At 40.2% G+C, this 13,599-nt stretch overlaps 1 protein-coding gene and 1 long non-coding RNA gene across 5 annotated transcripts in view; one reads left to right on the top strand and one right to left on the bottom strand.

The window, feature by feature from the left end:
• The window catches only part of STARD13 (StAR related lipid transfer domain containing 13), a 562,325-nt gene that overhangs the window by 315,893 nt on the left and 232,833 nt on the right, over positions 1-13,599 (top strand). The gene's annotated exons all lie outside the window — the stretch shown is intronic.
• LOC129463519 (uncharacterized) overlaps positions 8,544-13,599 on the bottom strand; it is a 55,323-nt gene continuing 50,267 nt past the window's right edge. For both annotated transcript variants that reach the window (XR_008651205.2, XR_008651207.2), the window contains exons 4-5: positions 9,296-9,569; positions 8,544-8,941 (exon numbers count right to left, since the gene is read on the bottom strand). This is a non-coding gene — a long non-coding RNA (uncharacterized lncRNA). The remainder of the gene's footprint in view (positions 8,942-9,295; positions 9,570-13,599) is intronic.

Raw genomic sequence — 13,599 nt, 5'->3', positions numbered from 1 at the left:
GGCCCCATTCACCAACATGTTAGCTGCTGGCAGATGCTTCGGGGACTGGGGGAAGCATGATTGGAAGGGCCCCTGAGGTGACCCTGAGGCAAGTCTCTGGACCTTGTTGCCTCTGTCCTCTCCAGGACTATCTCTTGAGCTGGGCAGTGACTACCACATGAGGCAGAAGAAGGTTCTAGAGAAGAAGGTCTGATGCCTAGGCAGAAGGAAAGGACACCACTGGTGAAGTGGGAGATTTAACCTTCTTTGAACTCCTCCCTTTTTTCCTTACTTGAACTGTAAAGCAAGTGGTTTGCTAGATGTTCTGCCCTTAAACCCATGCACCCACATCCCTCATCAGCCTGAAAGCATTCTGGGGAAGATGCCCAAAGTCTATTGCACCTTGAGAGAAGGTCGCTAGCAAGCTAAATTAGAAGTGGAGATTATGGATGATTCCAACACTCAATGTTGTAAGCATACAATGTTCATTCCACATTTTCTCTCCAACACAGTGGCCACATTTAGTGTGCACACAAGAAATAAACAGACTTTTTTGGTTTGGACCCAGAAATAAATTGTGGTAACCCAGCAGTTTTGACTGTTGATGTTTAAAAACCTGTACATGCACTGTAGACCTCAATTAATAACAATTAATAACTTTCCCTGTTATGCTAAATTGTATATTCTACATGATCGATGGTGTTAGAGAAATTTTTGTGGTCTAGTAAACTTTTGTTGCTTCATAACTTCAGAATGCTTACTGCAAATGTCTCTTTCATAGCTTCTGTTATTTACGTTTGTTAAGTTTGTTAAATCAATGGGTCCTCAGGAAACAAGAAGTCATTCCAGGAGGCCTGCCAAGACTGTGCTGGGTTTTTATAGAACCTGAGACCAAAGATGACTGCAGCTCTGTCTTTTTCAAGAAGAGATCTGGGAAGGAAGAGAGTGTCATGTAAAGACTTAAAGCTATTAAGACTGTCCAGGAAAGTCATATTGACATGAATTTTACATTGCAGTTAAGGTGGTGAATGGAAAAAGTTTTAATCCTGGGAAATAAACTGTAGATAGAGACTTTAAGATCGTGAATATATAGAAGGCTAAAAGTGGTTTCAGAATGGGAACTATAAGAGTGCTCTCAAGAGTAGTGCAATTATTTTTTAAAATAGCGGTATGAGGTTTGAAAATGTTTAATCAGAATATTAATACCTGCTTACCCGTAATCTGCTTACCACTCTGCTCACAGTGGATGCCAGCAGGTTATTCAGCTGGGACCAAAAATCCTCTGTGAGGCCGACTTCAACTTCTCCTTCTCTAAGCAAGCTGGGATGCCTGCCACAAAACCAGGCCAACTCCATGAAGGCGCTTTTAGATGCAAATTGATTTTCTTGGTTTTTCTTGCTAAGGTAGCTAAAATATGGAACTTTGGCCATGAGACACTGAAATACTTAAGTTATTAATGTTGGCATCAATTCTAGGTGAAAATGTTCTTCATTTGTAAAAGTGTTCTTTGTATGGTTCAGTTCACAGTACCAGAATAACCAACCATAGTCATGCATCACTTTACAATGAGGATACAGTCTAAGAAATGCATTGTTATGTGATTTCATTGGTTGAGTGAACCAAGGGTAAGTCATAGAATGTATTTACGGAAACCTGGATGGTATAGCCTACTACACACCTAGGCTATATGGTATGGCCTATTTCTCCTAGGTTACAAACCTCTAGAGCATATTACTGTACTAAATACTGTAGGCAATTGTAACACAATGGCAAGTATTTGTGTCTCTAAACACATCTAAAAGGAAAGGGTATAGCAGCCAGGCATGGTGGCTTATGCCTGTAATCTCAGCACTTTGGGAGGCCAAGGCGGGCAGATCACTTGAGGACAGGAGTTCGAGACCAGCCTGGCCAACATAGTGAAACCCTATCTCTACTAAAACAAACAAACAAACAAACTAACAAATTATCCAGGTGTGGTGGCACACATGTGTAATCCAAGCTGCATGGGAGGCTGAGGCATGAGAATCATTTGAACCCAGGAAGCAGAGGTTACAGAGAGCCAAGATTGTGCCACTGCACTCCAGCCTAGGTAATAGAGCGAGACTCTGTCTCAAAAAAAGAAATAGAAAGGGTACGCTAAAAACATGGCATTGTAAGCTTATGGGACCACTGTCATATATGCAGTCCAGTTTGTCATTGACTGAAACGTTGTTGCGTGGTGTATAACTGTATACGAATACGCCCCAAGAGGGCATCTGTTCTGTCAACAGATGATATTAGGCTGTTGGCTTATTTTCTGTCTTGCTTTTATATCTTTTTTTATCAAGTAAGCTTAGTGCTGGAACTTCTTTAACTTGCCTAAAATTTTCTTCTTACTATACTTAGTCAATGGAACAGTGTTCAAAGTGCTTTATAATTAACTTGTATTTGTGGCCAGGTGCAGTGGCTCATGCCTGTAATCCTACTACTTTGGGAGGCTGAGGCAGGTGGATCACCTGAGGTCAGAAGTTCAAGACAGCCTGGCCAACATAGTGAAACCCCATCTCTACTAAAAAAAATAAATACAAAAAAATTAGCCTGGTGTGGTGGCATGCACCTGTAGTCCCAGCTACTCAGGAGGCTGAGGCAGGAGAATTGCTTGAACCCAGGAGGCAGAGGTTGCAGTGAGTGAGATTGCACCACCGCACCCCAGCCTAGGTGACAGAGCAAGACTCCGTCTCAAAAAAAATAAAAAATAAAATTAAATAAAAAATATAAAAATAAAAAATAAATAAATAAACCTGTATTTGCTATTTAGGGCATTCTGAAGGTATTTGATTCTTCCTTTTGCTTTTTTCCATCCCAAGGAAGGAAATCCTTTTTCTAACTCACTCTTATTTCTCTTCATGAAAAGCTGTCTTGTCAACTGAACAGATAGACAAAAAGAAGTAGAGCTGTTTAAGCATATTAAAGCCTATGGGTTTCTGTGCCATGTGACCATATTTAGGAAGGAGGGGATCATACATACTTGAAAAATGCCAAACCAAACAAAACAAAACCAATTACTATCCTAGAGTTTCTGGGGCCTGGGGAGGTTAGCTGAGTGGTTTTGTCTTAGGGTCTCTCATAAGATGGCCTTCAAGCTGGCAGCTGGGGTGGCAGTCATCTGAAGGCTTGATTGGGGCTGATGGATCTGCTTCCAAGCTCGCTCACCTAGTTGTTGGCAAGCCTTGGTTTCTCTCTGGCTGTTGGCTGGAAGCTTCAATTTCTTGCCCTGTGTGCCTGACACACAATATGGCAGAGATCTGAGAGAAGAGAGCATGCACTCAAGACAGAAATTGCAGTGTTTGTAACCTGATCTCAGAAGTGACATATCATGTTGCAGGGAACTGACTACACACGAAGTGGCTACCAGGAGGTGGGGATGATTGAGGGCCAACCTGGAGGCTGGGTACCACAGGTACAAAAGCATTTGAGACTGTCCTTAGCAAATGCCAGGTCAAATCTGAAATCTTCCTAACAAGGAAGCCCCAAAGCAAGACCTTTTTTTTTGTTTGAACAAATAGCCTGGGAAAAGCATTTCTTAACGTAGGTCACAGTGACACAAATAATGAAACCAATGGAAAGATAAGATATGAATGATGTTCAAATATATTCACTTCATTGCAAAAATATGAAAAGGAGTTACTGTTAAAGAACTTATATTGGGAGCTCTTATTGGGCTTTCCAATTCTGCGTCAGTTGCTAAATTTCCACTAGATTGTGGAATTGTTGTCAATGCATACTTCTTAATTTTCTAAAATTATGCTGCTCATGGGGCCCAGCAAGTTTTTCTCACTGTCATCTCAGTATCCATTATTACAATAATGATGGTAATTGTTTAGTTGTTAGTGTTCAAAGCAGGATTCAAATTCAGGTCATCAGAAGTCAAAAGCCATCTGTGCCTAGTTCCTATTGTACCACGTGACCTCCTCCCTGGACTTTGTGGAGACCTGTGGACCCCCAAATCCTTTCTAAGACCCTCTGTCACTTGCAGTTCAATTACAAAAGAACAACAAAAAGAACTGGAAAAGTACTCTTTCTTCCCTCCTGGAGTAACAGGAGGGTTAAGCACCTAAAGTAGCTTGTCCCCTAAGCATTCCATTGCACTCTTTAGTGTATGGGCTTATAGGGATTTGAAACAAACAAACAGCCATACATCTAGCTTGTCAGGGCCCCTCTGTGGTTCATTCTGCCCACAACAATTGGGAGAGCTACAAGAATGAGATGCTGTTGTAAACCCTACATGCACAGCAGGTTTCTTCAAGGTGGGAGAGTGACAGGTTATTTTGGCTTCCCCAGTTCCCTAATCAACCACTGCTGGTGACAATTCTAAACTTTTATGGCATCATTAAATTCTTTAGGCAGAAGCACACCCGTTAGCTTTTGGTGTTTGTAAGCAGCTTGAATTACTTTTTAGCTGTTAAAGTCTAAGAACATTCAAATGACTTTCTAAAGCTTTCTGCTTCTCTGCTTTAAAACCCTACTCTATTTTAATGGAAATGTAATCCATATGTTTGATTCCATTATACTCATATAACAATATTTAGGTAGCCTGTGAGCTAATTGATGTCTAAGTCTTTTGATCTTCTTTATAGTCGCATTTAAAATCATTTATCATAGACACAGGAAGTTATATTGCTGCCAAAAATATTCTGACTTAAAACAGTGAAAAGTTCAAGTTTTGTTAGAAACATTAATTCCACCAAATTTCCGTGAGTTCTTGTCATGTTAAAACAGGTTCATTCATTCTCAAAGTCAACAGTAGCATCCTGTGAAGTGATATAAACACAAGATTGGGACTTCAATGCAAAGCAAGATCAAGAATAAAACATGAGCCACAAAAACTTCCTCATTAAAATCTAAATGTGTTCTATAATATCAAAAGTACAGGATGATACTCACCTCTTCTTTTCATGTGTTTTGTATCTGTTTTGTCATCACTTTTCTGTGAAGAATTGACCACTCTATTCTGTCAGCATTGTTTGTTTGTTTTTTAAACATCTTTTGAGATGGTACTACGTTTAGATGCTATTTATATTAACAATAACAAAAAAACATCGAAGTCAAGAAAATATACAATTGAAATTAGAAAAGAAGAGCACATCACTTATATCAGGGTTGTCAACTTTAGCCACATAGACTCATTTGGAGCCTTTCAGAAGTACTAATTCTCTGACCTCCTCGCGGAGATTCTGATTCAATTCAGATGAGGTCTGGGTATCCATATTTTTAAAAGCCCTGCAGAAGATTTCACTGTGCAATCCAGATTGAGAACCACTGACTTACCTTAATTCCCACATAATAACTTGCAGAACTCTGGGGCTGATACAGGGTTATATTCTAAGCCCTAAGAAAAGTTTTGCTTAATTGAGGTCAGAAGGAACTTGTCATATCACAGGGACAGAAGAAAAAAGATCAGTGGTGCCTGGAGAATAATGAAATAGATGGTAAGAGTGGATGTCAGAAGCGTAGACAGAGGGTCAGGTTGTAAGATAAGGTTAGGCTTTGTTGCCAGGAAAAGAAGTTTTGATTTGGTTCTACAGGAGATAAGAACAAAGGGCTTCAAGCAGAGGAGTGACAAGACCTGAATAAATTACTACCAGTGATGGTCTAGGTGAGAGATAAACAGAGACATGGACTAGGGTGATAGTGATAGAAATGGAGAGAAAGGAACAGATTTGGAGTATGTCTTGAAATAGAGACAATAACAGGTTGGTTGTTGGAAGCTAGGGAGAGGGACTACTAGATTTGTTTTTTTTGTTTTTTTGTTTTTTTAAGACAGGGTCTCATTCTGTTGCCCAGTCTGGAGTACAGTGGTGGAATCATGGCTCAGTGCAGCCTCGACCTTGAAGGCTCAAGCATCCCCCCACATCAGCCTTCTGAGTAGCTGGGGCTACAGGCTTGCATCACCACTCCTGGCTAATTTTTGCATTTTTGTAGAGATGGGATTTCTTCATGTTGCCCAGACCAGTCTGGTCTCAAACTCCTGGGCTCAAACAGTGTTCCCACCTCCGCCTCCCAAGGTGCTGGGATGATAGGCATGAGCCACCGAGCCCAGTCAGATTTTTTTTTTGAATTAATAATTTTTAAAATTATTTTATTATTATACTTTAAGTTTTAGGGTTTTGATCTGAGCAGCTAAGTGGAGTGTAGCAATGTTGGCCAAGATGAGGATAACTGGCAGATTTGCATGGGAGAGAAAAAGGACTGAAAGGTTCTCTGTTGGCTCCATCAGCTTTGGAATGCCTGCTAGACATCTAAAAGTAAAAGTCAAAAAATTGGATGCATAAGTATCGGCTTTGTAGGCAAGTCAGAGCCAGAGATATAATGTGGGAATAATTGGCATATGACTACTTTATAAAACTTTGGAACTGGGTGGAGCTACTTAGAAGAGATTGCAGATAAGGGGAAGCGGCCAAGGGCCAAGTCCTGGGGGGCTCTTTGGTTAGAGTGCAATATTTGGACATAAATATGTCCATATGCATGTACTATTAGTACATACGCACGTACTAAATTTTCAGGAAAATAGAGAGCAACATTATTTCTAAATTCAACATTCTTCTATCACAATAGTACTGCTATATTGAATAATCTTTTGCGATAGAGTTACAAATTTGGTCCTAGAACTGTTGATGAACAAAAATAATCATTGATGGGCATGGTGGCTCATGCCTCTGTGCTCGCAGCTACTCAGGAGGCTGAGGCGGGAAGATAGCTCTTGCCCAGGAATTCAAAGATGCAGTGAGCTATGATCACGCCACTGCCCTTCACCTAATCAAATGCCTTTTTAATTTAAAAATTGTATTGCAGGGTAAAAAAGCAAACAAACAAACTTGTTTTTCAGGAAAATACTTCTCAAGTTGCCTGCATATGCGCAAAAAAGAAAAACACAGTTTATTAAATAAAAAATGGTTTTAGCATGAGCACTTCTCTGGTTACTATAACTGGTTGGGCCTACGTATAATGGGGTAAGAGCTTTACTTTTGGCAGGACTTGGCCAGTATCCTGATACCCAGGAATAGTCTGATCAAACAGAGCTTAGCTCATAGGAAAGGCTCCGCATATTGATTCTTCCAATATAGCATCCATTTACTGATCTTTAAGGGTTATGCTTTGCCCGTGACACCACTGGTTAAGGTAAAATTTTTCAGAGGATATAAATAGATAACCAATGTCTTAAATGTTTGTATTTGTGGCCCGGCACAGTGGCTCATGCCTGTAATCCCAGCACTTAGGGAAGCCATGGCGGGCAGATCCCTTGAGGTCAAGAGTTTAAGACTAGCCTGGCCAACATGGTGAAACCTCGTATCTACTAAAAATACAAAAATTAGCCGGGTGTGGTGGGGGCATGCCTGTAATTCCAGCTACTCCGGAGGCTGAGGCAGGAGAATCACTTGAACCCAAGAGGAGGAGGTTGCAGTGAGCTGAGATTGTACCAGTGCACTCCAGCCTGGGCCACAGAGCTTCCATCTCAAAAAAAAAAAAGTTTGCATTGGTAAAGTGTGTATGTTAACCTTGGCCTAACCTATCTGCCATATGCTGGCCCACCCTGGGGGGCAATACAGTGTCCTCCTTGAATTGGAACAAAGAAAGACCATATTCATTAATTGCTGGTGGCTGCTCTGAATAAGAGGCACAAGCCCAGCTGGTTCGCTGAAATTTCTTTCTTTTTCTTTTTCTTTTTTTTTTTTTTTGTTTTTTTGAGATGGAGTCTCTCTCTGTTGCCCAGGCTGGAGTGCAGTGGCGCGATCTTGGCTCACTGCAACCTCCACCTCCCGAGTTCAAGCGATTCTCCTGCTTCAGCCTCCCGAGTAGCTGGAACTACAGGCACATGCCACCGCGCCCGGCTAATTTTTTTGTATTTTCAGTAGAGACGGGATTTCACCATGTTAGCTAGGATGGTCTTGATATCCTGACCTTGTGATCCGCCCACCTCGGCCTCTCAAAGTGCTGGGATTACAGGCTTGAGGCACCGCGCCATGCCGTTCACTGAAATTTCTTGAGAGGACCACAGAATATGATTTTTTGTAAGCCACCAACTTGATCATTTAGACATAGAGCATGTCCAATGAAATTAATATCTACTTCTCTTTTGTGTTTTTTACATCTTATGTTGAACAAAGCAGCTTATGGAGAAAATTTTGCTTTAAGACTTTGTAAAGTTTCCTAGGGGTTTATCCAACAGTATATTTCTATCCTGTCCTTTTGCAAGTTTAGCGAGCTTGCAAAATGAAAATAAAAGTGTTTTAAAAGTCTTACAACATTTCTGGGCTTTTTTCAGAGTCCTTGAATGTTTAGTCTTAAAACAGTTGAGTTGAAGGACAAACATTTTTGTCATGTTTTAGTTAGTCCATAAGTATTGAGCCATGAAATAGCATCCTTGTCAAAGCATGTTGGGACAGTAGTGCAGGATATTAATTCAGTACCATGGTTGTATCTTGGTGAGGCACATAAATTTTACTACACTGCCCAAATCACTTAACTCATCTATCTGACCAGAAATGAAGCAGCTTCCAGAAATTGCACAAGCGCAGTATAGAATGTACCATGACTACACAATATTTTATTTGCAAATCTGCTGTGTCAAGACATATTACATTCTCAGGCAGTATCTTTCTGTAGTAACATTTTTTTCCAAAATACAATTTTCAGAATCTTATGTTTCTGTTTTTTTGTACAATAGAGGCTTTATTATCTATAGTGCATCATGGCATATTGTGTTTGTTGAATGCTCCTTTCTCCTTCCTGTATAGGAAATTCAATGAACAAGAGAGACAATTATGCAATCCATAAAAATTCATACATTTACTTGCAATGATATTAAACTGGAAGGTCTTATGCTTCTTATTCTCTCTGCATCTGGATAAAATGGAAACATTTTCAAATTTCTTGAAGCATCTTTGAAAGTGTTTTTCCACACCGGGAAACAGGGAGACAGTCTCTACAAAAAATAAAGAAAATTAGCTGAGCATGGTGTCACGTGTCTGTCCTAGCTACTCCTACTTGGGAGGCTGAGGTGGGAAGATTGCTTGAGCCCTGGAAGTCGAGGCTGCAGTGAGCCATGATTGCACCACTGCACTCCAACTTGGGTGACAGTGCGAGAACCTATCTCAAAAAAAAAAAAGTGTTTTCCCATTGGAAATAAATGTTTATTATTAGAAGAACAATCTAAAAGTATGAATGTTTGAATATCATAAAAAGCATAACAAGTTATGCTAATCTACCGCTTTGTGGGAGCATACATGTTGTCACAATGACACTACAGAGATGGCAAGATAGTGCTTCCCTCCCTTACCTGATGTTGAGTTGTATTCATCACAGAACTCTTAATAACCAATTAGGAAACAATGATGGATTGCACCTTTCCTGGCCACAAGGTGTTGTCCTCATAGTCTTGGTCATAAATTGTATTTTCCTTTTTTTTTTTTTTTTTTGAGACGGAGTCTTGCTGGTCTTGAACTCCTGACTTTGTGATCCACCTGCCTTGGCCTCCCAAAGTGCTGGGATTACAGGCATGAGCCACCGTGCCCGGCCATTGTGTCTTTCTTTTAGTGCCAAGAAAAGATTTCCTAAGCAGTAGATATAAAAGAGAACCTATTGTTAGAACGAACATAAGTCGAAAAAGCTTTTGCATATTTCAAGTATTATCTTATAGAAGGTTTTATTCTTTCTAGACAGAAAGAAGAGAGGCTTTGTGCTAAGTGTTTGATTTCTAGCTCTTACATCTAAAACAAAGCAAAGACAAATGAAAAGTGTATGTGTAGCCTTTAGAGTAGCACCATAAGGGTGGGAAAGGGCTAGAAGCTATTCGGGATATCATACGTATAAAATCAAAACTGTATAATGGGTATTAACATCTGTGAAATTAGCATCAGTTTAGTCATACGGTGACATAAATATTTGTCACAACTACAGTGCTAGAAGCATAGATTGTACAGTGTCTTACATGCATGTCCTTTAACTTTTGGTTCCTATAACTGTGTAGTAGAGGGGTAGCGCTGGTGGTATTAGGGCATGATGGAAGATGACTGGCACAGCATCACGATCTAGTGGTTAAGAACAGCTACTGGAGTCAAAGCTACATGAGTTTGAATCCTGCCTCCACCAGTTAAACCAGTGGGCCTTTGGGCAAGATAATTAATCTCAATGTTTCTCAGTTGCTTCATCTTTAAAGGGGAGGACAAGGATAGTACTTACCTTAGAGGGTTGTTATGAGGATTAAATGAGTTAATACTTGCAAAGAACTTAGCACAGTGTCTGGCCCATAATAAACCCTACGTAAGGGATTATTGAAGACAACATACATATAAGTAGGGAATAGAGGAGCAGAGACATGTGTTCCTGATAAAGGAGATCCTTTAAACCCCACCTGAAACCACCCATTTCCTTCACTTCTAGATTCATATGTTTTCTTCCTGTATCTTTTTTTTTTTTTTTTTTTTTTTTTGAGACGGAGTCTTGTTCTGTCGCCCAGGCTGGAGTACAGTGGTGCAATCTCGGCTCACTGCAAGCTCTGCCTCCTGGGTTCAAGCAATTCTCCTGCCTCAGCCTCCCCGAGTAGCTGGGACTACAGGCACGTGCCACCACACCTGACTAATTTTTTGTATTTTTAGTAGAGACGGGGTTTCACCATGTTAGCCAGGATGGTCTCGATCTCCTGTATTTTATAAACTCATTCTAGATCCCATGTCCAGGGATTTCCAAGTACTAAGACATTCAACTCACCCTCCTTGCTCTGACTGGGATTTTTAAAAAAATCAAATGCCAAATATATTGTTAGCATGGCTGGCAGCATCTCGTATCGATCCATTAGTGTTATATCATGAATCTTTCATTATACTAACATTTTGTCTTTCTGAAAGACTGTCAACTATGATTTCATCATCAAAATCACCATCAGCTGTAGAGCTATGCAAATGAGAATTCATCTGCATGCTTTTGGCCTAAATGGAATTTGATGGAGACCTAATTAAAATGAGAGAAATTGGACTAGATAATCTCTAAGGTCCCATTTAACTTTAAAGATCCATGAGTCCATAAAACTAGACCGTGAGTCTAAAAGAACCTTAATGTCCTCAGTCTTTTAGTACCTTTTCTGTCTGGATTTCATGGGTTGGTCTGATAGTTGAGAGAAAGGGCAGAAGCCCATAAGTGTACCCTAGGAAACCTACCAGTGTCACTCCCATGAAGCTTTGGCTACTTAGCAACTTATACCAGCAACTTATAACTGGTACCTTCTGCTACTGGAACTACGTCTACCAGAATTGAAGAAGGGACAAGAGGGGACAAGTCAGGAGTCCAGAGCCTGCAAACTCCTCTAAAATCTCAACAGTCTTTGCACCACACTCTGGCAGGGCTGACTGCAGGGTCATGTGACCTCTGCAGTCACACAGGGCCCCATGCATAGAAGGGCCCCTCATTTGGTTTAATGTTCTGCGGTTACCATCTTGAAATTTTTAATAATTATTGAATAGAGGGCCCACATTTTCATTTTGTCCTGGACCCTGCAAATGATGTAGCTGGTCCTGCACTCAGGGGAAGCCAGTTCTTGTAGAGCCATGACTTGCTTTGTGAATTCACCTTCATTGGTGACTTGGTGTTATATACGTAAGACAACAGCCATGTGTAAATCACTGAAAGGACCTTGGAAACAGTCCCTTGAGTATCTACAATCTACAGTCCACATCCTCTGTGTCCCTTGCTTTTGGGGAAGGTGAACCCCCAAAAAAGAAAGTGTGTTTGTTTTATTTTATTGTTTATTGATTCTGACAACAGCATTATAAAGTAACGCAATAGTATGACCCTTGATGTTTGCAGAGTTACTGATATAGTGATTGTATTTCCTTATGACATATATTGAAGCAAATATTTTAATTAGTTTTTTACAAAGTATTGTGGTACTGAGGAATAATAGGAAATTGGGACAAGGTACAATTCTTGATATGATAGACTTGCAGATCTTTTTTTTAAATGTCTTAATTAAGCTGTTTTTTAATTAAATATTTACAATGCTCATAATAGATTAGTTCATTAAACCACTACTATTAAAACCATTAAAGCTCTTTCTTGTGTAGGTTTCACCTAGGGTACTTACTCAGAAGAGGAAATTAGGAGAGGTAGTCATAAAGCCTATCCTTTATCATCGGGGTTTTATATCTGCCGACATTTTATTCTGTCATTATTCCCATTTGTCTCTGGGAAGAACACTAAAGCCGACTGGTGTCTAGTCTTATAAAATTGCATAGGTTAAATCCTCCTTTGCTAATGCAAATGTAAATATTTTACATTAAACCTTGTAAAATATATACACATATATGTATATATATATTTCTTTTGTTTAAAAGTTATTATTTAATGTGAAGTATTATGTTGGTGCAAAAATAATTGCGGTCTTTGCCATTAGTTTCAATGGCAAAAACCACAATTACTTTTGCACCAACCTGATATTTCTGGGCAACTGAAAATAAGAGTGCATGCATGCGTTTTCACTTGCTCTTAGGCTACTTCGTCCAATAATATATTTGAGTAGTTCTGAACAGGAACACAAGTAAGGAGATTTTTTTTTTTTTTTTTTTTTTTCTGATACAGGGTCTTGCTCTGTCACCCAGGCTGGAGTGCAGTGGTGTGACCTTAGTTCACTGAAGCCTCAACTTCTGTGGCTCAAGCCATCCTCCCACCTCAGCCTCCCAAGTAGCTGGGACTACAGATGCATGCTACAATGCCCAGCTAATTTTTTAAAATTTTTTGAAGAGACAGAGTCTCGCCATGTTGCCTGGGCTGGCCTCAAACTCTCCAGCTCAAGCAATCCTTCCACCTCGGCCTCCCCAAATGTTGAGATTACAGGTGTGAGCCACCGAACATGGCCAGCAGGCAGAGTATAATCAGCCACTTCTAGGCCATGTTGTAAGAAAGTGGACCTGTCTTTGACAGCAGGGTCCTGGCACCCAAGTGGACACAGGTGATGGTCCCGTAACAGTGGCTTGATTACCCTGTTTTGTGTGTCTAATCTGAACACAGGGAAGTATAAGATGTGTAAGCAGCTTTATCAAAGAGTTATAACAAGTTTTACTTTTCAGATACAAAATGCTGAATTTGTATAAATAAATTAAACCTTAATAGCACAGTCATTAGTCTTCAGAAATTTAAGCTATAAGATCACTCTGGAGAAGCCCTCCTGTATCCATACTTGAATATAATGATTTACTTCTGTCTCTGTTTACCCTTAAACCACAAGCTCATCCAGGGAAAGGGTAATGTCTTATTCATTGCAGACGTGCCAGCTGCCCTAGCATGTAGCTTGTATACAGGAGGTGTTGAGTGAATGAATGAATGAATGAATGATATTTTAACATTAACAGCTACCCAGTATTGGACTCTATTGTATTCCTGGCACTGTGCTAAGGACTCCATGCATGTTCTTATTTAATGCCCAGGCTTCTCAGCAGGTACTACCAGGGTCACTGTTAGCACAAACAGCACCTTGCTGTGATTTAGAAAATTCACATCAGTCCTCTCTGGGATGATGAATTAGAAAAAGATGCATCTTCTGTGACAATGCAGCCCCGTAGTTGTGTGGCTTGGCGAATGTAGCCGGGGCTG

Source organism: Symphalangus syndactylus, chromosome 15 (assembly GCF_028878055.3).
Source record: "Symphalangus syndactylus isolate Jambi chromosome 15, NHGRI_mSymSyn1-v2.1_pri, whole genome shotgun sequence".
NCBI lineage: Eukaryota > Metazoa > Chordata > Mammalia > Primates > Hylobatidae > Symphalangus > Symphalangus syndactylus.
The sequence above is the reverse complement of the archived record's forward strand: the minus strand, read 5'-3'. Positions and strand labels throughout refer to the sequence as shown.